General features: G+C 52.7%; 1 protein-coding gene across 1 annotated transcript in view; it reads right to left on the reverse strand.

Annotated features, from left to right (window-relative positions):
* The window catches only part of Slc39a11 (solute carrier family 39 member 11), a 384,139-nt gene that overhangs the window by 309,595 nt on the left and 50,843 nt on the right, over positions 1-23,701 (reverse strand). The window lies entirely within an intron of this gene.

Consider the following 23,701-nt stretch of genomic DNA (forward strand, 5'->3'; position numbering starts at 1 on the left):
GGAAGCGAGCAGCAGCACAGCTGGTGCTGGGGCCCAAGGGACGTCAGCACCAGCATAGCTCCCTGGGCCAATGGCCCTTAAATCTCAGCACATCTCACAAACACACACACCCACCCACACACACACACACACCTCCCCGAAACATGCATACTGCCTGTGACTTGCACACTTCCCTAAGTAAGATGTGCAGAGTTGGCCAGAAGGAAATGTTTCCTTAGAGCTCCAAACCCTGAGCGTGACCTCCACTGCCACCTACCTGTGTCCTCTCCAGTAGGGGCCCTGAAGCCCCCATTAATTGGAGGAGAGAAGGAGTGCACCAGAACAGCCCAGAGCAGTGGCTGAAGAAAGTGGCGGGTGTTTTGCAGACATCCAGGGCTGCTGCAAGTGTCAAAGGGCCATAAGACAGGTCCTGGGGGATCTGATCAGCAAGGGAACCACGGGAATCTAGGGTGGCAGAACAGAGGGTGGCCCTGGTCACGTGGTCTGGCTCATGGCCTGCCAGCACCTCTCCTGGAAGACTGGGGCGGGGAGCAGTGGGATAAGGGGTAGGTTGGCACAAAGTGGTCCAGCCCAGTGTGTCAGTATGTCCTGGGTGGATCCCATCTTCTCTCTCTCTCTCTCTCTCTCTCTCTCTCTCTCCTCTAAAGAGGTAGTACAGCCACTGAGAGGCAACTTTGGAATGACCATGGGGAAGAACTGGCACATGGGTCCCTTGGACAGATTCCCCAGCCTTCTCAGCCTCTGTTTCCCCCAGTGGGTCAGGAGATGATACCGTGCTCCCTGTGGATCACGGTGCCCCGGGGTGAGGCACTGCAGCCCTGGCCAGCAGTCCTTCCCCACTCCCTTGCTCAGGGCTCCGCAGACATCCACTCGGCATCTGCTCTTGCCCAGGCCTCTGCTGGACCCTGGAGCCCGGAGGTCAGCAAGGGAGATGTGGCTTCACCTCCCCGTCCTTTCTTCTCTGCCCTTTTGCAAGTCTGGCCACTGACCCGACCTGAGGACGGAGTTGAGCCTCTGGCCTGGGGCAGCCAGGGCCTTCCCTGCATGGTGCGGGCAATAAGCCCAGCTGGAGCAGGCTTTCAGATTTACTGACAGGTCAGGAGGTGAACGTAACAGGCATCGTATAGACACGCTGTAGAGTGGTTAGGGAAGTGGCTGCTTGTTTAAGAAATTTGGAAAATTATTCCTCTCGTATGTCTAGATTATATCCACTTATCTCCATCTCAACTGGGGCCACCTTGTGAAATGACCCCACTTCTCCATCCTGCCCTGACCACCTGTTGATCTTCCTGATTCGCTGTTGTGCCATCTCTGCACAGAGTTAGGACACAAACCCTGCAGTGCCAGTCTCCTGTCGCAAACCTTCTGAGGGCTCCTCGCTGCTCCTGGGGGGAAACCCAAGCTCCCGCCCTCAGCCTCTGGACCACCTGGAACCCCTCCACCCCCCCCCCCACCCCAACTCNNAAGAGACAGCCACCTGGAACCCCTCCACCCCCACCCCCACCCCAACTCAGGGGTCCACCTCCTCCGGGACCACCAGGCACACTCCCAACTCAGGGTCTTTGCATCCTCTGCCTGGAGCAGATTTCTCCCAGATTCGCACCTGGCTGGGTCCCCAAATGCCAGCACCGCAAGGTCTGTGCCACACCTGCCTTGGCCCTGCCATGCCCCTGATGCTCGGTGCAGAGCAGATGTTGGATATTTATGGAAGGAAGGAGTCCATTAGATACAGAAGTATTATCTGCTGGCTCCACTTTGTCTTGAGAGCTGCGAGAAGCGGTCATATTCACAAACTGCATGGAGCTGCCCAGCCAGCCTACCATGTTCCTATCAGGCTTTCCTGGTGGCACCCGGTGCTTCCCAGCCAAGGGCGATGCTGTCCCCACCCCCACCTGTGAGACATTGAGTGGGCACCACCAGGTCGGTCAATACCCAGCCCCGGCAACAAAATGGCCCAAAAAACATCAAGGGGATAAAAAACAACGTGAGACCTGGAGTAATACCACAGAATAAATTGTCTCAGGAGGACACGACATGATGATAGAAATCCCTCCTTACAATGTAACGTGCTTTCAAGAAGCATCCATCAAGGCTCTGGTTAGCATCTGATCCACCGTGAGCCGCAAGAAGGAAGAGAGTCAATTGTCCGGCCATCTCTGTGTTCCTGAGCGGCTGCTGCGAGGCTGTGCCCTGGCCGCCAGTTAAAACATCCGTGTTCAACTCCCTCTAGCACTGTGGGTCTTGATGTCAGGCTCCGAGGCTGGCATCAGGACACTGTGACATTACAGAGCCCCCATATGAAATTCCTGGGAGGGCTTGGGCAGGGACTCCCTGACAGCTGGGGCAGACAGGGCTCGCCCTTGACATTTGCTCTGTAAAATGACTGATGAACAGATGAAGAGGAAGTTCTACCTGACATCTTACCTAAGCATCACCCAGAAGGGCCCACGACCCCTTGACGCTAGCCACTCCTCTGAGCCTGGGAAGAGCTGCCCTTTAGGGCTTGAAGGAGAAACTGAGTCAGCAATCCATTCCCCCCGCCCCTCACATCTAACATTTGATTCTGAATCTGCCCCACAAATGTCCCAGGGGCACAGAGTGGGTACAGATTCTTCTGACTCTACACAAAACTATTGTCCCTAGAGGAGTTTTTGGTCCTTGTGGTAGGCTTTTAAAATCCAAACCCAGTCTTGGTCCACTGTCTGCTTAATAAGACACTAAATATCAAAAACCACCCCTAACTGAACATGGAACACTCTGTCTCTAAGAAGATGATCAGCATCAGTCCGTTTCCCTCAATTTCTACTTTTGTTGCTTCAAGCTCTTCCGGTGTCTTTGGCAGGTTGACCAGGGGGACTACTGAGCAACTGGACTCTGCTTCAGCTGCTCCTCGACAGCTGTGTACAGCACTTGAACACCCTGCTGTTCATTCAGTCGCTCAGAAAATGTTTACTGTTTACTGCACACCTACTACGTGACAGGCGAATGTGTGGCACTGGGTACAGGCCACCAAAGACAGATTCAACCCACGGCTCCAGGATGCTTCTGGTCTAGAAGACTTGGGCAGAGTGTCGTGTGCTGTGAGACGGAGGCTGACTACTGAAGGCCTCTTGTTGCCTCTTTCCTTTTCCTATTCCTCATAAAAAAAAAAAACATCTATGCCTTCTATTTCTAGGTGTAGCCATCCAGTGAGGAAAGGAGATGATCTCCTGGTGGGGAGAGCCCAGTGGGCCTGGGGCTGCTGTCAGCTCAGGGAGGAGACTTTCTAGGCTGTAGACCAGTGCGTGCACCACTGAGCCAGGTGCAGAGAGACCTTAGGAGATGAGGACCGATTTAGAGGCCTGGGGACCTGTGATTTCTTTCTCATTCTAATGCCATCTTCATTTTCTTACCAACATTTTTTTTTTCCTTAAACTAGACCTCAAAATTGTATAAGCTTCAGAATCACAAAGCTTGGATGATCTCTGAGCGATGTTCAGGGATTTAAGCAGGAAAACAAATAGCTTCCTCTGGCCGACAGAATCATGTTCCCGTACCCCAAAGGCATCTGTATCCTAACCCTTGAAACTTGGGACCGTGTCACCTCACATGGCAGAAGGATCTTTGCTGGTGTGATTAAATTAGGATCTTGTGGGGGAAGATTATCCTGGATTATCTGGGTGGGCCTCATAATCCCAAGGGTCGTTTTAAGGGAAAAGAGGGAGTGAGCCGTCGGAGGGAGAGCAGGAGATGTACCGATGGAAGCAGGGGTCAGAGACAGGCAGCCACAAGCCAAGGCAGGCAGGCAGCCTCCAGAGATGGAAAAGGGGAGGAAAGAGCGTCTCCCGAGAGGCTCCAGAAGGAACTGGCCCTGAAGATACCAGGACTGTAGGACTTCTGACCTCCAGAACTCTAGGCTGGTTCATTTGTCTTGTTTTAACTCACTAAGTTTGTGGTCATGTGTTACAGCAGCAAGAGGAAACCCATCCACTTCCTTTTCCCTGAAAAACCTAACTGCACAGACACTCTTCTCCACCGGTGCTGTGACTCACCAGGATCCACACGGGGTCCTGGTCCATGGTCATAGCCATGTAGGACCAACTACATAACAGTCAGGGCCTGGTACAAAATGAAAACGGGAGGCCCCTTGTTCAAAGACACCATTAAAGATAGTGACATACAAAGCCTGTTCCTTTCTTCTGCATCACTCCTGGGACCACATGCAGGCTCCACCGTCCCATCAGACTGAGCTTACAAAACACAGCTCAGGGGTGAAACTACTAGGAATCTCAAGGCAGGGACAGCAGAACATTAAACCACGGGCAGGCCCCTCTGAGAACAGGGCCCTGTACAGGCCACACGTCATGAAGCAGGTAGTGCCCCTGTGGCCGGAGTGGCAGGACCAGATTAAGGAAGGCCACAGTGTCACAGTGGGGGGAGCCGGGGTTGATCATTCAGGTGAGCGAGCAGAAGGTTCCGGATGGATAAAACACACAGGTGAGACCCACAGCTAGAGCCAAAGTGCCACGGAAGCCATCCCAGGCAGGGAAGCAGAAGGCAACCTAGGAGCCGGGAAACGGAACGGACACCTTTGCCAGGAGGAGCCTGGGATTCAGGAAGGGCAATCCCAATGCCTATTCCTAGTGGGAACTAAAGGCAGGCAACAGGGGTGGGGGAATATCTAAGTATGTACTCAGAAACTCCCGGCCCACGGCCGGGGCTGGGCGCCGTGGCAGAGCGCTTGCCCTGCATGCATGAGGCACTGGGTTTGATCCCCGGCACCACATACAAATAAACAAATAAAATAAAAGATTAAAAAAAAAAAAAAGAAACTACTGAACCAGAATTTGGGGTCCCCAAGCTCTTCAAAGGCCTAAGGAATGGTCACAAATTTAAAATCATAGACACTGGCTCAAAAGGAAAGACAAAAGAATCTATGGAAATCAAAATTAATAAATGTTTAACTAATGTCCCTAAAACCTTCTTAATTGTTGACTTTGGTGTTCATAAAAATTTAATTACATTTGAAAAACAAACGGAGGCAAACAGAGGCTCAGCGTTTCTCACTTCCAGATAATTCCTCAGTACGCACAGAGATGGCCAGGAAATCACTGCCCATCATAAATCAAATAAGCTTAGGGCCAAACAATTTCCAAAGCAAAATCACTTTGATTACTTTGGCGGGGGGCGAGGGTGTACTTAATGTGGAATGTAGGAGCATTTTATTACGTTTGGTGCCACATGAGATGAGACCTTGAAAGACCAGGGACTCTAGAGGGGCCTCCAAAGATCCTGGAGGTGGAAACAGGGAGAGAGGCAGGATTCTAGGAAACTCTATTCTTCTCCAAGAGTGAGAACAGAAGCACAGCTCGTCCCGTGAGGATGAGCTGAGGCTCCTGAAGGGCTGATGCCAGAGACAGTCCTGGGGTCACCTCCTGCCCAGGGCATGAGGCCAGCCAGCCAGGACCTGAGGAAGATGAGAGGTTGGGGAGGGAGCCCTTGGGACAGGAGTGCCCAGCCTCGAGTGCAGAGGGCAAGAAGGAGGAGCTGGTCCCCCAACTGTCCATGGCCAGGAGGGAGGGACCCCCCAAGGTGCTCCAGACCCCTGAGGCTGCTGGGTGGAATGAGGCCAGGGCTGGAGATATGTGGCCACTGGGTGAGGTCAGCTGAGAAGCCCTGTAGACAGGTTGACTAGTGGCCTCCAAAAAGAGACGCTCCAATCCCAACTTCAGTGCCTGCAATGTGGCCTTCTTTGAAAATAGGACTTTCTTTGCAGATGAAAGATCTCAACATGAGGTCATCCTGGATTAAGTGGGTATGTCCTAAGTCCAATGACACATGTGTACTCATAATTGACAGCAGGGAAGACCACAGGGACACTGGAGAAGAGAAGGCAAAATGGAGACAAGCAGAGATTGGGGTGACGTGGCCACAAACCAAGGAGTACATAGAGCCACTGGAAACTGAAAGAGGCCAGAAGGGACCCTCCTCTGGGGCCTCCAGAGACAGCCTGGCCCTGACAACACCTTGATTTGGACATCTGGCCTCCAGACCCGTGAGAGAATAAATTTCTGTGGCTTTAAGTCACCTGGTTGATGGTATTTTGTAGTGTTTTGTTATTGAAGCCTTAAGACACTCATACACACTGACTCCTGTCATTTCTATCACAGGAAGGTGAAGAAGCGCCAACCACCAGGAAGCCAAGTCTTTACCCAGATGTACTTAAGAAGTTCTCTCGCTGCCTTCATTTTAAAAAACAAAAGCAAACCCAAAAGCCACCTCTCTGTGCTAATGGGGGCTAGCTCAACCTAAGAGGGAGGCAGTCAGGGCTCCTGATTCAGCTTCCTCTCCAGTGACAGTGGCCCCGTTTCATTGGGCTTGTTGTGGCTCCTAAAATTGTTGAAGTCCCAACCCCCAGCACTCGGCACGTGTCCTTATTTGAAAACAGGGATCCCACAAATTAAAGTGTCGTCATTAGGATGGACACAAGCCCAGATGACTAGTGTCCTTATAAAGAAAGGAAGTTTTGGCAGAAAGATATGCATAGAGAGAAGATGGTAAGGAGTGGCAGGGAGAAACTGGCCATCTGCAAGTCAGGGAGAGGGGACTGGACAGATCTTTCACTCAGGAGGGACCAACCTGAGCTGTGGACTTCGCTGTCCAATACCTGTCTGTTGTTGGAGTCACTCCGTTCTTTGTTGAGGCAGCCCTAGCAAACCAATCAATGCCAGAGGGCACTGGGGCTCACACTGCAGGACTTAGTGCTGGGAGAACCTCCAGGGGCAGAGCATCAGCCCAGGCCTCTCACCTTACAAGCCGAAGAAACATAGCCACAGGGCTGGATGGCACCAGAGCAGGGCAGAGGCCCACCCCTCCCCCGGACCCCACTCCTCTCCCCATTCCTCTGTGCACCCCTGGCCTCCAGTCTGTCAGCTTAGAGTCATCACCTTGCAGCTCAATTGCGACAATGATCACTGTAAGCAAGAGAAACGGGTCAGAGGACCAAGGTTTTCAAACTGGGCATGGAACCACCACCGTATGACCCAGTATGCCACCCCTCGGTATTTACCCTGAGGAATCAGAGTCATCCTACTGCAGTGACACATGCACACCCGTGTTTATAGGTCTATGTACACAATGGAGTTTCACCCAGCCACAAAGAAAAATAAGGTAATGACGTGTGCAGGAAAATGGCTGGAACCAGAGACCATTATGTTAAGCAAAGTAAGCCAAACTCAGAAGGTGAAGAGTTCTGTGTTTTCGCACACGTGGAGCTGGAGAGGAAGAAAGGAGAAGAAAGATGGGGGCATCTCGTGAAAATCAAAGGGAGATCAATAGAGGAAAGGGACCAAGAGGTGCGAGGCGGGGAGGGAGGGGTGCTGGGGAGTGATGTTGGCCAAATCATGTTGCCCCACTGTGTGCACGTACAAATAGGTAGCCACAAATCCCATCCTCGTGTACACCACATCGTACCAGTACAAATATGGGGGGGAAATTCATTAATTAAATTAAAAAAAAAATAAAAGAAGACCAAAGCTTTTGAAACAAAGACTTCCCAGATGCACACTCTGATAACTGACCCTCCCAGGCCAGATCTCCACACACCCTGATGCGAGAAGTATGAATATGACTGCTGCCTTCATGGCCAGAGAATATTATTAAAAATAACATGGGCCAGGCACAGTGGCACATGCCTGCAATCCCAGCAGTTCGGGAGGCTGAAACAGGAGGATCCAGAGTTCAAAGCCAGCCTCAGCAATGACGAGGCACTGAGCAACTCAGTGAGACCCTGTCTCTAAATAAAATACAAAATAGGGCTGGGGATGTGGCTCAGTGGTCGAGTGCCCCTGAGTTCAATCCCTGATACCTAAATGATAATAATAATTAATAATAATAATAGATTTGGAGATTCTCTCTGGGTAGAGCATGGGCCTAGCATGTGTGAGGAACTAGGGTCCATCCTTAGCACTGCAAGTAATAATAATAGTAATAATAATAATAATAAACATGGAATGACAGGGCACACAGACCCATTGGCCTTTTACCTAAGTCATGGTAACCAGCTTTATGGTCTCGCCATATTTTCAGGAAACCTCAACAGGGACCTTCAGTTGATAACCACAGACAGAAAGTCTCGTCCCTGGGAGGGACTCACAAAAAATCACTTGTCTAATTAAACTGAATGATGAGCTCTGCAAATTGCCCTGTGCCTGCTGCTCCTGTGGCTGGAGTTGACCCAGTGGGTGGGCCCCAGAAACTTGCTTAATGAAATGATTCCAAATATGGGTGGGGGTGGATCCTGAGCACCCAAGTGCCCTCCAGAAAAGGATAGTTACATAAATCACAGAGCACAAATGCAGCGGACTTCTATGCAGCTGGTCACAGTGATAAACACCCTGGCAGCACGGGGAATATCTATGATACCAAGGTTTGCGAACAAAGCAATATACAAAACATATGCCACTTGTCACCATAAGGTTAAACATACATATGCAAACAACAGAGACCAGAGAGCGATTCATAGCCATTACAGTAGCTGGGGCACTGGGGGATGAGACAGGGGGAGTCCCCTCTTTTCTAGGAGGCTATGATCCTTTGTAATTTAGAAATTCTTGACTAAGTTATTTATTTAAAAAAAAAAAAAAAGAAAAAAGCTGAATGCAGAAATTCAGGCTCATTGAACCTAAATACTAAGACCAGTAATGAAACCCAGTCAGAAACGGGAGTCCTAACCCTCGCACAGGACTCGGTCAATAAAACAGACTGAATTCCTAGCCAAAGCCTCCTGGATGTTTTAAGCACCGTCTGGTTTGCTGGAGCAGCCCCAGGAACTGCCTTACCCAGTCACTTCCCAGCACCTTCTTCCCGTCACCAACTCTCCAAGAGGCCAGCTGCAGAGTGGTGACAGTCTCCGGCAGTGGGAGCCAGGGGCCTAAGGAAGTCCCCTTCCTCCGGGGCTCCCTCCTGCCCAATCTGGGAGCAGCTGGGCCTGCTGTCCCCAGGCCAGCCTGGCACTGCGTTCCTGTCCCTGCCCACCAGCTTCCCAGACAGATGGTCGGTGAGGCCCTGAGGCACCTGCAGACCCACGGATCCCACCACCCACCAGAGACCTGTACCCTGGCCATCCCAAATGCCCCCAGGGATGGGGGCAATATATCCATCCCGCAGGCTCTTGTTCTCCTCCCTCAGCCCCTGGGCTTTGCACAGGGCCCCAGACACACTCAGAGCTGCTGACAGAGACCCCCGCCTGGCAGTGGGACTTCAGAATGTCATTTCCTGAAGTGTCTGCTTCTGGGCTCAGAGGGCTCTGCTGAGTTCTTCTAGAACCTTCTACAGGCACAGTGGGCTGTGTCCATTTTAATACCAAGACCTGCTTTGTGTTCATCTCAGCAAGCACTGATTGTTTAGCAGTAAGCACCTCTACGCTAGCTACAGGCCACATATCAGTCCTCTAACTTCTCACCGCCCCGCAATAGAAAGATGGTTCGAAAGCGATTGGTCAAGAAAAACATGTTAGCTAGGAATTCATTCTTTTCCCCACTTTTTATTCATTAAAAAAAAAAAAGGAAAGAAAACCCCACCAATACAGCTACCAATCAGAGCTTCGGAGTAATGGGAAAGACACGAGGCTGCAGAGCCGAGGGGCCACGGCGCCAACCAAAAGCAAAGACATGGATTTCAATCCGCCTTCGCCTCCTCGTTCGGCTTTGGGAATAGGAACGATTGATAAATGTGGCGCTCGGCAGCCCCTTCAAGTCCAGGAAGCCCACACTGGAAATCTCTGCTGCCGAGGGGAAGAAAAAAACGAAGCACACAGTCTTTGGCTTCGAGAAATAAGGAGAGCAATCATGTAAATGTCCGCTCAGAACAGTTAGCCACCAGCGGCCCTGGCCCGTCCGCGGCTCCCCAACATGTATACCAATTAGGCTATTCCACCCCGAAGGGAACCACAAGGAATGGCTGTCACCCCTCTGTTGAGCAGAGGAGACACTTAGTGGGTATTTGTCAAATAAATGAACAGTGACCCACATTTTATAAGGCAATTAATTTTTACAGTCACGCTGCTGGGCCGACTTGTGGTGCATGATCTCGCAACAGCCTCTAAGCCCAAATTCGTCAAGGAAATGAGGGCAGCTGCAGATCCAGGAGGCTGGGGAGGCTTCAGGCTGGCGGGGGACCGGGGGAGCCTGCCCTGGGATGGCCCCTCCCTTCAATGCTAGTCCATTAAGAGGCCCCATCTTTCAGGCCCTGCTGGGCAGGCTGTGGTGGCCACGGAGCTGGAACCCGTACAGAGATCACTGCGGGTGCAGCAGTTTGCTGCTGGGATGGAGGGGCAGATCCGAGGAGGACGGAAGGATGTGGGCAGGCAGAAGGGAATGGACAGGGCGCTCTGCCCACTTACACCCTCGCCCGCTATGCTGAGGATGGGACCCCAGGCCTCCTGCCTGCTAGGCAAGCGCTCTACCACCTGGCCGCACCCCAGCCCAAGATGACATGTTTGGTGGGGACACCAGGTGAAGCAAAGGCACTGGGGTGGAAATGGACTTCATTAGGCCAACTATTCAAAAAACTGGTCAAGACACAGCTGAGGGGAATGTTAGAAGGCATGCCTGCTGAGTACACTCTAATTCATCTGCAAATACACGTCCAGATGGACTGCACGGTCCACCCAGCATTGCACCCCTAGTTTTATGAAATCTTGGACCTTTTAAAAAATGAAACTGGGCTCAGTGGTGCACTACTGTAATCCCAGCAACTCAGGAGGCTGAGGCAGGAGAACCATAAGTTTGAGGCCAGCCTCAGCAACTTAGTGAGGGCCCAAGCACCTTAAAAAGACTCTGTCTCAAAAAATAAAAATAAAAAATAAAAAGGGCTGAGGATATGGCTCAGTGGGTTCAACCCCCAGTACCAAAAAAATAAAATAAAATGATTTATGTATTTCTCAGCCACTGAGAACATAAGTTACTTGAGAGTTGGAAACATTCCTACTTTTTTCCTACCACCAAAAATCTTATTGACTTAAGGGCACACCCCTCAAGACCATTACTGGTCAGGAAAGACTGGAGTTGCCGGGTGTAGACAGCCTGCACAAAGAGCGAGCTGGGGAAGACCCTGGAAGCAGGGATGGGAGGAAGAAGGCTGGCAACGAGGGGCCTTCGGGTGGAGAGCACAGAGAGAGCACCTGTGCTCACAGGTGGAGGACGAGAATCGACCCTGGTGACAGCGGAGGCGCCCTGACGTTAGCCAGCGGGGTCCACGACACCAGGCGTTTTTATCCCCAGAAACGGCAGGACACTTAAGCCAGAAAAGAAAAGCCAATCCCACTGCACTGGGACTCCGAGGCCTCCTCGGTGAAGGATGCTCCGAAGGCCCAACCCAACCTTCCCCTGGGACTTGGAAGGGTGACCAACCGCACTGCTTGGTGCCGGCCAGGAGGGTTTCCTGAGATGTGGGACTTTCAGTTTCAACTGGAACAGTCCTGGGAGAACTAGGGAAGTTGGTCACTTCATAGCTCGTCACACATGCAGGGGAAGCTGCCCACGCATGCACACCCTTCCCACTATCCGCATCCACAGAAACGGCGCAAGTCCTAACCTCAGCTCCTCCCTGAGCACAGTTAAGAACACAGAGTTCAGGTTCTGGCCAAGCTACTCAATGTGTCACCTGTGCACCTGCAGCACAGACACCTCCCGGGAATCTTCCAGAGATGCAGGATGCCACAGAGGCCCACAGCTGCGACCTCAGCAACTCGGGAGGCTGAGGCAGGAGGATGGCAAGTTGGAGGCCAGCCTCAGCAACTCAGCGAGACCCTGGCTCAAAAAAAAAAAACTTAAAAGGGCTTAGGATATAGCTTGGTGGTAGAGCAACCCCAGGTTCACCTCCAGCGCCAAAAGGAAAAGAAAAAAGACGCAGAATGTCAGGCCTCACCCGGTGGGATCATTCAGAACTCAAATCCCACCCAGACCTCCTGGAAATTCGTGTCCAGTCACAAGAACAGCACAGCGTAGCTGATGGGATCTGTTCCCTGGGCCTTCTGTGTGTCTGGGCACGTCCTACTTCTTTAATGTCTCGGTTGGGACAAACCGTGCAAACGTGATGCCCAGGGACGGGTGGGTTTTTAGGAGCCATGACTGCGCGCTCTGCCAGGGGCTCCGGTGGACACTGCCCGACGCGTCCCTTCACTTCCTCTCCACGCTCCTCCGCGTTGCCAGAGAGTGTACAACAAGCAGCGCCTCACACTCAGCTGAGGTTCCGCTGGCGAGGCCACCACGTCTCAGCCACCACGTCTCAGCCACCTCACGTGGGGCTTTCCCACGGAATCACTCCTGGGCAGTGGGGGTGGCAGGCCTAGGGTCTGGTCTCCCACTAGATGCCAGTGCCACCTTCCAATTGTGACACACGAGACTGTCTCCTGACACTGCCATGGGGCCCCGAGGGCCAAAAGAGCACCCCCCCATTAAGAACTACCAGCTACACAAAGAGGAGACACACGTGGAAATGACAGCCAGAGAGCGGCTCTCCGGCCTGCCTGGGAGTTTGTGAGAGTCTTGGAAACGAGGCCAAGCTGGTCCCTGTGGGCTCCAGGAGAGCGAGGCTGGGTGACCGAGAGCCACCCCTTGTCCAAGGGGAAGCCTCTGTCAGTGAGGCTGATGAAGACATGAGCCCCCAGCTGCCGGGAGCTCATGCCATCTGCACCTCCACCACAGTGGCCCCTTACGCTGTCACCCACCGTGTGCCAGAAGGCCTCTCCCTTTGTATCAGCGTGCCACACTGAATCACGTTGGAGGCTTTTAACAGCTTTGTTTAGAAAGGAAAAAAGAAGACTGGGTAGTTTCTGTTCGAGTCAGCAGAGTAAGCCATATGGCTCCGTCCTCAGCCGTCATAACACACGGCTGAGGCGAAGGCTGTCCCCGGCAGGCCACTTGCAGCTGTGTTCCCTGTTTACTATGCAAGTCGCCCCAGAAGGCTTGGGGACTGTGGAGAGGCTCCCCACTCCGCCTCCAGGCTGGCCTGGGCCTCACCCTCACTCAGTGCATAAAAAGAAGGGCAACTACTGCATTTTGCCAATTCTAGGATGCACTCTCTCTTCCCTCCTCCTACCCCTATTCTGTATGGTGGAAATCGGGCTGGTTTTGCAAGATTATAATTGCCGCCAGCCCGGGGGGTGGGGTGGGGTGGGAAGCAGCCATCATGGCCCGAGCATGCGCCAACATCAGAAGCACTGGTGTAACCCTCTCAGTACGGTCCGAGGGTGTGGAAGAAAACCCAGGAGCAGCAGAGGGGACCCTCTTGGCCCACCAGAGATCGGTGGTGCTGGAGAACAGGCAAGGATGGGAAGGAGGAGGGTGGGTTCTCCCTACATCAGTGCTAATGTGCATGTGGTCCCTTGTCCAGCAGCGTCTGCATCACCTGGGAGCTTGGAGGAAAGGCAGATTCTTGGGCCCCACCCCAGACCTATTGATCAGTCTCTGGGGGGCCCAGCAGCCAGTGCCAGCCAGGGCTTTCTGATGTGTGCTTATGCTGAGAAGTGCTGCTCTGTGTGTGTGGCTTCAATCTACCCACTTGCCTTAACTCAAGAGATAAGCACCACTGGCTCTCAGCTGTTCCAAGGAGTCTTTGAAGAAACGGTACATCACCAATACTCTACACGAGACTATTTTGTGTGAAAAGAAAAAAAAATAGTCCCTTAAGTTCTAATGATTTGAAAATTGAGACGCATCAGACTCAAGTATGAAAACATTGCCATGCGCAGTGGCACATGCCTGCAATCCCAGTGGCTCAGGAGGCTGAAGCAGGAGGATAGTGAGTTCAAAGCCAGCCTCAGCCACTTAGCAAGGCCCTGAGCAATTTAAATTTAGCAAGACCCTGTCTCTAAATAAAAAAATAAAGGGCTGGGGATGTGGCTCTGTGGTTAAGCAACTCTGGGTTCAATCCTTAGCACCAAAGAAAGAAAAAATTTTAGAAACCCATTCCTCTTCCAATTTATTTAATTATATTTCCAGGCTGGGGATATAGCTCAGTGGTAGAGCGCTTGTCTACCATGCATGAGACTCTGGGTCCAATCCCTAGTACTGCAAAAAATCCCATATTTAATAATATTTCCTTAATATGTCTGCATAATACATCTGTATACGTATGCATCTCTCTATATTTTCCTTTATGTATGCATAAGATAAAACTGAAATGTTCAAAAAGAAATAATGTAATAAGCAACACTCAGATTTTCTATGTATAAGCAAGTTTTAGAGTTTGGGGTTTTCTTTCTTGGTGATTCCCAGGTGCACCCTCAGGTCTTAGGCTCACTAAAATGTGGAATCCCTCCACCTAGCTCTGGGTCTGACCTTGATCTCCATGACACAGTTTACACCTTTTCTTCAGCAGACTCCACGGCAGCTGGTCACCGTCTTCTGTGACGACATACTCTGGGCTCAGGTGGGGGGACCTGCCTTCCGGGGCTCCCTCCTGCACGGTCTCCTCTGAACCCCGCCTTCCTGGCCCTCTCAGCATCGCTGTGGCTTCCCGCTGAGCCAACACAGGTGGATGCTGCTGACCTATCACAGAGCATCTAAAGGATGGGCTGGCAGCAGGCTGAGCTCCACATCTGGAAGCCATGCTTCTGCTCCCCAAAACGAACTGCGTTAGGGGAGCTGTGGGGTCTGTGAGGCCAAAGAGGCCCTGCCCGAGTCCTGAGAGCAGAGGGCAGTAAGATGTCGCACATGGGGCAGCCCGGTGACACATGCGAATGGCCATCAGCCTTGCCTGTTTCACCCACTGTGCTCTCTTTCCTGGGTGCTACTGACCCCCAGGGCCTGTGTGAGCTCCTATGCTCCCCGGGTGACCACTCTGGATTAAATAGGCTTTGAGTGTGTCCCCAAAAGTTTGTGTGTTGAAAGCTTGCTCCCTAATGTGGTGGGATTAAAAGATATAGTGTAGCCGGGCGCAGTGACGCATGCCTATGATCCCAGCAGCTCGGGAGGCTGAGGCAGGAGGATCGAGAGTTCAAAGCCAGCCTCAGCAACTGTGAGGCACTAAGCAACTCAGTGAGACCCTGTCTCTAAATAAAACACAAAATAGGGCTGGGATGTGGCTCAGTGGTCAAGTGCCCCTGAGTTCAATCCCTGGTACCCAAAAAAATAAGGTGTTGTGTCCTTTAAGAGGTGAGACCCAGGGGAAGGCAATTAGGCCATTGGGTGCTGTCCCCAGAAGGGAACTCAGAATGGGCTTGTACATTTCACAGAGAACAGCAGTACCTGATCCCTGGCTCAGCCTCCTTTAAAAAAAAATTATATATATATATATATACATTCACTTGTAGTTGGACACAATGCCTTTATTTTATTTATTTATCTTTATGTGGTGCTGAGGATCAAACCCAGGGCCTCACACGTGCTAGGTGAGTGCTCTGCCGCTGAGCCCCCGCCCCAGCCCCTGGCCCAGCCTGTTGACGCCAGCCCAGCTGGACAGTCCCCTCCAAGTCCCCTCCAACAGACGTCCAACTCCAAGGACAGACGTCAAGGCCGTGAGGCATCACTACGTTGGTGGCCCAGCACAGAGCGCTCCACAGCTGCATACCCATTGAAGGAAGGGGACAAGGACAGGGATGCCATCGGGGTCAGCAGACGGCAGCCTAAATGACATCAAATGACGCACTTTCAACTGGAGCAGGCCAGGGAGAGGGCCTTGGTCATGTCGTGTGTGGTGCGTCTGTCTGTCTGTCTGTCTTCCCTGTGAGAATGTCAGCTCCAGAGTACAAACACAAGGCTGATGTCTTTAGCCCTGGAGCCACCAGGGCCTAAAGGAATGAATGTACACAGCAGGTGCCAAATTCTCTAAGGAATTCACTGGTTCAAAGACCCCCTTCTGTCTTAGACCAGAGAGTTTCAACTGCTGAGGGTGAGGACAGGCAGGAGAGGAGGAGATGAATCAGGATCCTGCGGGACTTTTTAAGATCACCAAAGTGCCCTGCTCAACCCACTGCCTGCTGCGGCTCAGTCACCCCCAGCCTTAGGAGGCGGCTCATGACACCACCTCCACCTGCAGACAGGGGGACGGAGGGCACCCCCACACCACGGGCTGGAGCTCCTAAGATGCGTTGCTGTCCCCTCACCAAGGACCTGTCCTTGAGAAGAACTGTCTGGGGACGTGGTGGGAGTCGGGAAGGCCACAGATCCTTTAGTGGGTCCTGGGAGAGACAGAGTGGAGCAGTGGCTTACGTTGAAGGCTGAACCAAAGCAGTGGCTGTCCCCGGATGAGCGTGTGGCCCGCTGAAATCCCCAGGCACCCTCTGCCGCACCACCAAGTTGATGTGCCATTCTTCTCGGGCCCTGTCTGCGACAGGGGCCCTCCTGCCAGCTGACTGCAAGTGTGGGGTCTCTCCACAGGGCTTCTAGTTCTACCTCTGAGCCTGCGACATCCTGTCCCTACTACCTAAAGGCAGCGTTGGGATCTGCACAGCCCTTCTCTTCTCTTTTAGTCTTTTATTTCTTTTTTGTTTTTTTAATCACTGTGACCAAAAGACCTGAAAAGAACAATTTTCAAGAGGAAAAGTTCACCTGGGGGCTCACAGAGGCCGGCTCCACTCCTCGGGGCCAAGGTGAGGCCGATCATCATGGCGGAAGGTGGGGAGGAGGAAAGCAGCTCGGGCATGGCACCAGGACGCAGAGAGCCGTTCCTCGCCAAAGGCACAGGGACCCCCTCCTCCAGCCACACGGTCCCCACCGACAGTTACCCCCCAGCTAATCCATCTAAGTGGACTAAAGCGCTGATTAGGGTGAGGCTCTCATAACCCAATCATTTCACCTCTGAATGTCCTACACTGTCCCCCACGCGAGCTGAGCTTCTGGGGACACGTCCCAGCTAAGCCACGCACCTTCCCCTTCTCCCTCTGATGCAGCCCAGGTGCCTCCCCACCCCGCACCCTCCTCCCACCTAGGCCCAGGTCACTCAGACAAGCGTGAAGCACCGGCTCTCCCAGCTCCCCCTGCACAGGACACTCCACCTGAGTGGCCTTGCCGGCTCTTCTCATTCTGGACCTCGTCCTCCTCCTCCATCTTGGAAAACACCAAAAAGAACAAGAGAGAAAGAAAAGGGTCCCCTGTGTCTTCCCGGCTTTCCGTCCTCTCTTCCTTTATTCATTAGGGGCCTAAACAGTCCCCTCCCGCTCTCCACCAGCGGGGTGATCACCTTCTAAAGTGTTTATGCAAATATAAACATCTACAGCAAGCTGTACACCCACACACCCATGTACACGGGTATCTTCACACACCTGTTACCCACATAGGTACACGTGGATTCATGCAGTTCTGAATCATATAATGGAATATGTATTTACATGTATTTACTTAGGAGTTTGCATTTACAGATATAAATAGACTTATATAACACGTGACTGCATCAGTCACTGGACTTTTAGATGATGTCACTGCATTGCATACTGTAGGGCTTACTGTAGACCTTGCCCTCCCACACTCACACATGCCACTCAGCCTCTCCCTGCCTCCTTGTGCTGTGTGGAGTCCACCCTGGAGCTGTGCTCTGTTGGGCTGACCGGTTCCCTTTGGAAGGACCTAAGGACGTCTCTATGCTGCTAGTGGGTCTTCCCGCAAGTCTCTCTAAGCATTCGGGAGGAATTCCAGGGCACCCCTTCCTAGAGGGCCAGCTGGTCACAGGGGGTGCCCGTGCTTCATCTTGATAGATCTCCCCAAATTACACTTCTGAAAGCTTCTCCAAATTTCTGTGCCATTATCACTGAGCAGAAAGTCTTTTTGTCCCCCCAAATCTAAGAGTGGTCCTTCATCAATGTCCCTCCCCCGGGTCTGAGGCCCTGCTGTACACCAGGGTGACTGTCCCTGTACCTCAGAGAGCAGGTGAGCCCCGGCCCCCCGATGGCCAGGATTGCATCCCAGCCTCTATTTTATCATCTCTACAGTGGGCGCTGGCAGAGCGGACACGGTGTAGGACCCCTGACCCTCCTGACCTCAACTCCACATCTTCCTGTGCAGATACCCTTCCCTCTGTCGGGTCCACACCTAACTGGGTTGTCCTGGTAGCTCTCCAGCCCACCCACCTTGCCCCAGCATCATGGGGGAGCCTGGCCTCTTCCAAAATCTGCTCATCAAATCCACAATCTCACCCTCGAGTCTCCAGATACCCGATTCATCCTGGAGGAGAGCGTCCTTGTTCAGCCGGTGAGGACTTGAATTGCTCCCTGGCCTTTCTGGAAATGACTCAGTCCCCAGCTCCTGGCCCCCACAGCTCAGCCTGAGCGCTGATAAAGATTCCTAGCAAGCTTTCCACCTGTCGCCATCCAGCTACGACCCACCTCCCCAAATCCAGAGCTGCGGTGTGTGTGGGGGGGGGGGAGGCACACAATTAGCCACAGGAAACCTGAAGAGTGGCTCTTCCAGCCAGCTGAGGGGGTCAGAGCGGGTCAGTGCTGGCAGTGAACAGGACCAAAGCTGCTTTAAGATGATTTTACAGCTGGGTACAGTGACCTTTCATTCCATGTTTATTTGGAAATGACCTTTAAGCAGCAATCAGCAAAAATGAAATGCTTCAAGGGAATAAATTAGATAATGCAGATGTTCCCCAGTGGTAAGATATGCCCAAGGAACACAGCGGAAAATAAAAAGCAGCCCTGCCTTGCCATGCCCAGGGCTAGTCTGTCCATTAGACTAATAAGTGAGGGCAGAGTCCTGCCACCTCCGTCCATCAATCCTGCATCTGAAGCCAGGGTGACCGGGTGGGGAACACGATTATTTCTAGAATCGAACCAAAACCACCAGTTGATATTTAATTTTATTCTGTTTGGGACAGAGGTAACCGCATTACTTGAATGGCCAACAAGCAATCTGTCATCTGGGGGAGGGGTCCCCAAGGCCTGGGCACAGGTGGTGAGTGCAGCCTGCCCCACCCTCAGGTCATGTCCATGGAAGATATTCCTTTACATTAACCCCCTCCTTGCCAAGCACCTTCCACCCCTGGCGGGATGCTAGGGAAACGCTGTCCCTCAAGGGGGGAGACGGGCGGGCCCTGGGCTGCTGGGCCCCGGGGACACCATGGCCCACCGTGCTGTGCTCCCTGTGTGTGCTTCTATTCCCCAGGCCCTCTCCCGCCCCCCACCCCGTCGCCCACGCTCCTCTTTCTCTCCTGTCTTCAATTCTACCCACAATGGCGGGCCCTAGTAGCACCAACCGGTGAGGCCTGAAGTTAAACCCATCACTCACCCTGAAACAGGAGGAATCCAGACAGAAAACTCAGCGCCCAGGGCTCTGGCCTCCAAAACCACTTCACCCGTCTAACCTCTCGGACCCCAATCTCAGGGCAAGTTCCTCCTTCCCAGTCCTGAGGGACCTGCTGGGGGCGGCCACCGGGGGAGCCAACAAGGGAGTGAGTTGGCATTCCTCCTGGAAGAGGGGTCTCCATGACCCCCTGCCAACAAGCCCTGTCTTCACTGCAAAGCAGAGGCCACCTCACAAAAGGTGTGAGGTCAGAGGCCCCCTCCCCAGGTCACTCCTGACCCGGATCCTGCTCCCTTGGGGAGGGCAGAAAGAGGCAGGGCCTCGCCGCCAGGAGCCAGGCAGGGTCCCTGGGACACCTAAGGGCGGACCGGATGGGTCACGCTCTTCTGGGGAAGGTGATTTACGGGAACCAGGGCTGGGAGAGCGAGACAGAAACTTTCCGACACATTCAGAACCTGAGGGAGCAAGTGCCCAGCTCAGCACTCGCCGCCCAATCCAAGCCCAGCCAGGTTGGGAGGGGACGGAAGTGAAAGGACGTGGTCACCCTCTAATTCTTTTAATGGGTTGGAACCTGAGTGATCTCTAAGCCGCAAAAAATCCCTGATGACAGTACCTCCCCCAAATTGAAGAGACTCAGCCTTTGTACATAAGTGTTCCTAGAAACGCTATTCACCATAGGCAAAAGGTAGACACAACCCAAATGTCCATCAACTGATGGAGGGGTAAACACTATGGGTATGGCCATGCAGTGGAATATTATTCACCCATGAAAAGGAATGAAATTCTGTCACAGGTTACCGTGTGATGAGCCTCAGAAACATACTCAGTGAAAGAAGTCAGACACAAAGGGCCACATACTGTATGATGTAACTTACACGCAATAGCCAGAATTCAACAGAGAGAGAAGGCAGATGGGTGGTTGTCGGGGGTTGCAGGACGGGACAGTGGGTAGAAAGTGCTTAATGGAAAGGGGTTTTATTTTTAAGTGATGACAATGTCTTGGAACTAGATAGAGAGGGTAGTTGTCCAACAATGTATGTTACGTGCTACTGAATTGTTCATTAAAACAGTTGACGATATGTTATGTGAAATTCACCTCAATTAAAAAAAAAAGTCTGATGAGTCGGTGGAGAGTAATTAAACTCCAATTGTGGTCTCGGCAGAAGCATTTGACTGACCTGGCTGGGCTGTACGGGGTGGGGGCTGCATCCTTCATTTCTATTCTCAAATTCCTAATGCCTTTTTTTTTTTTTTTTTTGTACTAGGGATTGAATCTGGGGCAGGAGCTTAACCACTGAGCTACATCCCCACCCCTTTTTACTTTTTGAGTCAGGGCCTCACTAAGCTGCTGAGGCCACTCTTAAATTTGTGACCCTCCTGCCTCAGCCTCCCAAGTCGCTGGAATCACAGGAGTGCACCATTAGTTAAGTTAAACTCCTTTCTCATCTCTCGGGTGGAATCACGTGACTGTTTGTTTGCTGACTGTCTCTCCGAGAGCGCAAGGATCTGTCTGGACTGATGTATCGCCCTACTGCCTATGGGCTGGCAGGCACTTTCCAAATGAATGAGTAAATGGAACTCTATGGATTATCCTCATTGCATTTTTCCTTTAAAAAGGAAAAGCTATATATTTTGGTAGAGCTATAAAATATCCTATGGAAAACAGAATGGATGTTTCTCAAAAAAAAAAATTTAAATAGAACTACCATATGATCCAGCTGTCCCACTTCTGAGCATATTCCCAAGAACAATGGAGACGGGATCTTGAGAGGTCACCCCCTGTTCACTGCAGTGTCATTCACGACATTCACGAGCCGGGAAGCCACCTCGGTGTCCACGGACAGGTGGGTAGGGGGAGAAAGGTGTGTCTACATACAGCAGAACATTATTCAGCCTTCAAATGGGAGGGACCCTGTGACATGCAGCTCCGCAGGTGAACCTTGAGGACATCGGAGAACCATTTGCCTCTCATGTGAGAACCTGAAATAGCCAAGTGCACAGACAGAAAGCAGGATGGGGATGGCCAGGAGCTGGGGGGGGGGGGAGCGGGGCCCAGGCAGTGGGTATGGGGTCTCCGTTTAGCAAGACCAGACGTTCCAGAGCACTAACGCACAGGTGTGCGCGTACGGCCAGAGGACCTACTTAAGATGGTCAGGGTGGCAGGTGAGTGCCCTCTGTTTCACTGCGATGGTACAGAGTTATTGACAAGTGTACAGACAAAGGTATGGTTATATGCCTTTAACTTGTTTCATAAACAGACCTACGAGGGGCTGCTGAGCCCACCAGAGCCCTGCTGCCGCGTCTCAAGTGGGGTCCATCCTGGGGGATGACGCTTTGGGAAACCACACCCCTGAGAACTGCCAGCTCCCTCTCCTGTCTCCGGGAACCCATCAGCACAGATTGGAAAAGCGTTCTATGGCTGGGTGGAGTTGCAAGGGGACCATCCAAACAGGCTTATGAAACATGTCGTTAGCAGAGGAGTCAGCTACAGCGCTCCTTGCCAAGAACCGGGCTGTGCAAAACTCAGCCCCAAAAACATTGAGATGGATCCACAAAGTGGTTTCATCCTGGAAGGCAGCGAGAGCCCGTCCCTCACCAGGGACCGGGGGAGCCACGGAGGCCTCCAAACCTGAGCAAGAAACACTCAAAGGAAGGGAGCAGGCCGGGGACCACCTGGGCGCTCATGTGAAGACACGTGGCACAGCCCAGAGGCCAAACCAGGTCACCACCGGCTTTATAAATAAAGTTTTATTGGAACACAGCTACAGTCAATCATTTAGGACCCTACTGTCCATAGCAATTTGCTCTTGTTCAATGGGAGGGCACTTGCCCCAGAGGCTGCATGGCCCACACGCCTAGAATATTCACTCTCTGGCCACTTACAGAAAACGCTGCCATCCCCTGCTCTGGGGAAGGACGGCAGTGTCCCCTTCCTTGCAAGGGAGGGCAGGAGCCTCCCCCCTCACTCAAGGGCTGATGAGCCCGATGAGCGCGTTCCCTTCTGCTTTATCCTGCTGCTCCACATCCTGGTGCAGCCAAGTCCCCGTTGTGCTTAAAGCAGTGCAGAAAATCCCCAGCTGCAGATAACGCAGAAGCATCTGTAATTGGTTTTGGATGTTAATAGGAGCGTCCATCTCCCTCTGCTTCCCCCAGCAGATTTATCTTCATAACCATGCGGGTCTGGGGCTGACTCCACCGCGCCCATCCCCACCCACGCCAGGAGGGAGGCATGGCGTGGGACAGAAGCCATCTCAGGGGCAGCTCACCAGGCCTGCGTAAGGGGAAGCGCAGCCCGAGGCCCAGGCCCTGCTGGAGCTGAGATGCACCGGGGAGAAGGGTCCTTGCAGAGTGGCCGCCCTGGGACATCTTCAGTCAGAGAACCCTTCGAAAAGCTGACAAGAAATATGGATGTTCTCCCCAGAAAAATGCAGTCACCCACATACACGTGTGTGCCACCATCAGGGTATGAATTCAGGGAGGCCGCACTGCCCTGGACACTCCGTGGAGCACAGAGCGTTCATTTCTCAGTTCCCTCACCAAGCAACCCCTTTTCTGAAATAAGTCAAAGGTCTTGGAGCAGGCGGTTCCCAGACCCGGGAGGATGCCGCAGGCCACCCTGGGTGGTGCCCAGCAGAGGCCTCGGAGGGGCTGAAACTCGCCCACCCCTCAGAAGATGAGGGGTCACTTCTCAGGAGACGCCCAGGCCCTGGCAGCCTCTGAACACAGAAGGACTGTGGGCCATGGCTTTGTGACACAGGAGGCAGGGAGACACAGGACGTCACATAACACCCAAGAGCTCATCGAAAAAGAGAGCAGAGAGAGGGGTGCGCAATGCCACGAGAAAGGGCCAGCGAAGGGGCCTCAAGCCACTCATGGGACAAGAAGAAGGTGCAAATCCGAAAGCCAGGCAGAGAGCCACGTGGATGTTCTCGGCATTACGATAGTGATGACCCCACCGCAAGTTCAAAATTCCACCACACGCAAAATGCACTGGATCCTCGCGGCCTATGGACCACCCCAGCAGATCCCCAGCCCCCTGCAGAGGGTGGGTCTCTTCGCCTCCAATCGCAGGGCTGCCTGGGAAAGGCATCTCGCTGCCCGCCCAGCTCCCAAGGGAGGCTGGGATTGCATACTGCAAGCCTGGGCAAGGTCAAGATTCAAAAAGCCTTCCTCCTGTTGCCAAGTTGAGAACTCACCCAGTCAGAGCACCACCGGGCAGCCAAGGTCTGCACTATAAACTCAGATGATGGCCACCAGCCGAATGTCCCAGAGGCTGACTCTCTAGAGAACTGAGCACATGGGCTGGATCTTGGGGAGAGCAGGACGCCTCCTTGGGCCACTCAAGATGCTCAGTGTCCACCTACTAAGGACCTAAAGCTGCCCCATGAGCGGATGCTCTGCCCATCAGACCTTGCCAGGCCAAAAGAGTGAGAAGGGGCAGCCCCACCCCCAGCCATCTGTTTATTCATTTACTTGTTTAT

The sequence above is a fragment of the Marmota marmota genome, unplaced genomic scaffold (genome assembly GCF_001458135.2).
Source record: "Marmota marmota marmota unplaced genomic scaffold, marMar, whole genome shotgun sequence".
In the NCBI taxonomy this organism is placed as follows: Eukaryota; Metazoa; Chordata; class Mammalia; order Rodentia; family Sciuridae; genus Marmota; species Marmota marmota.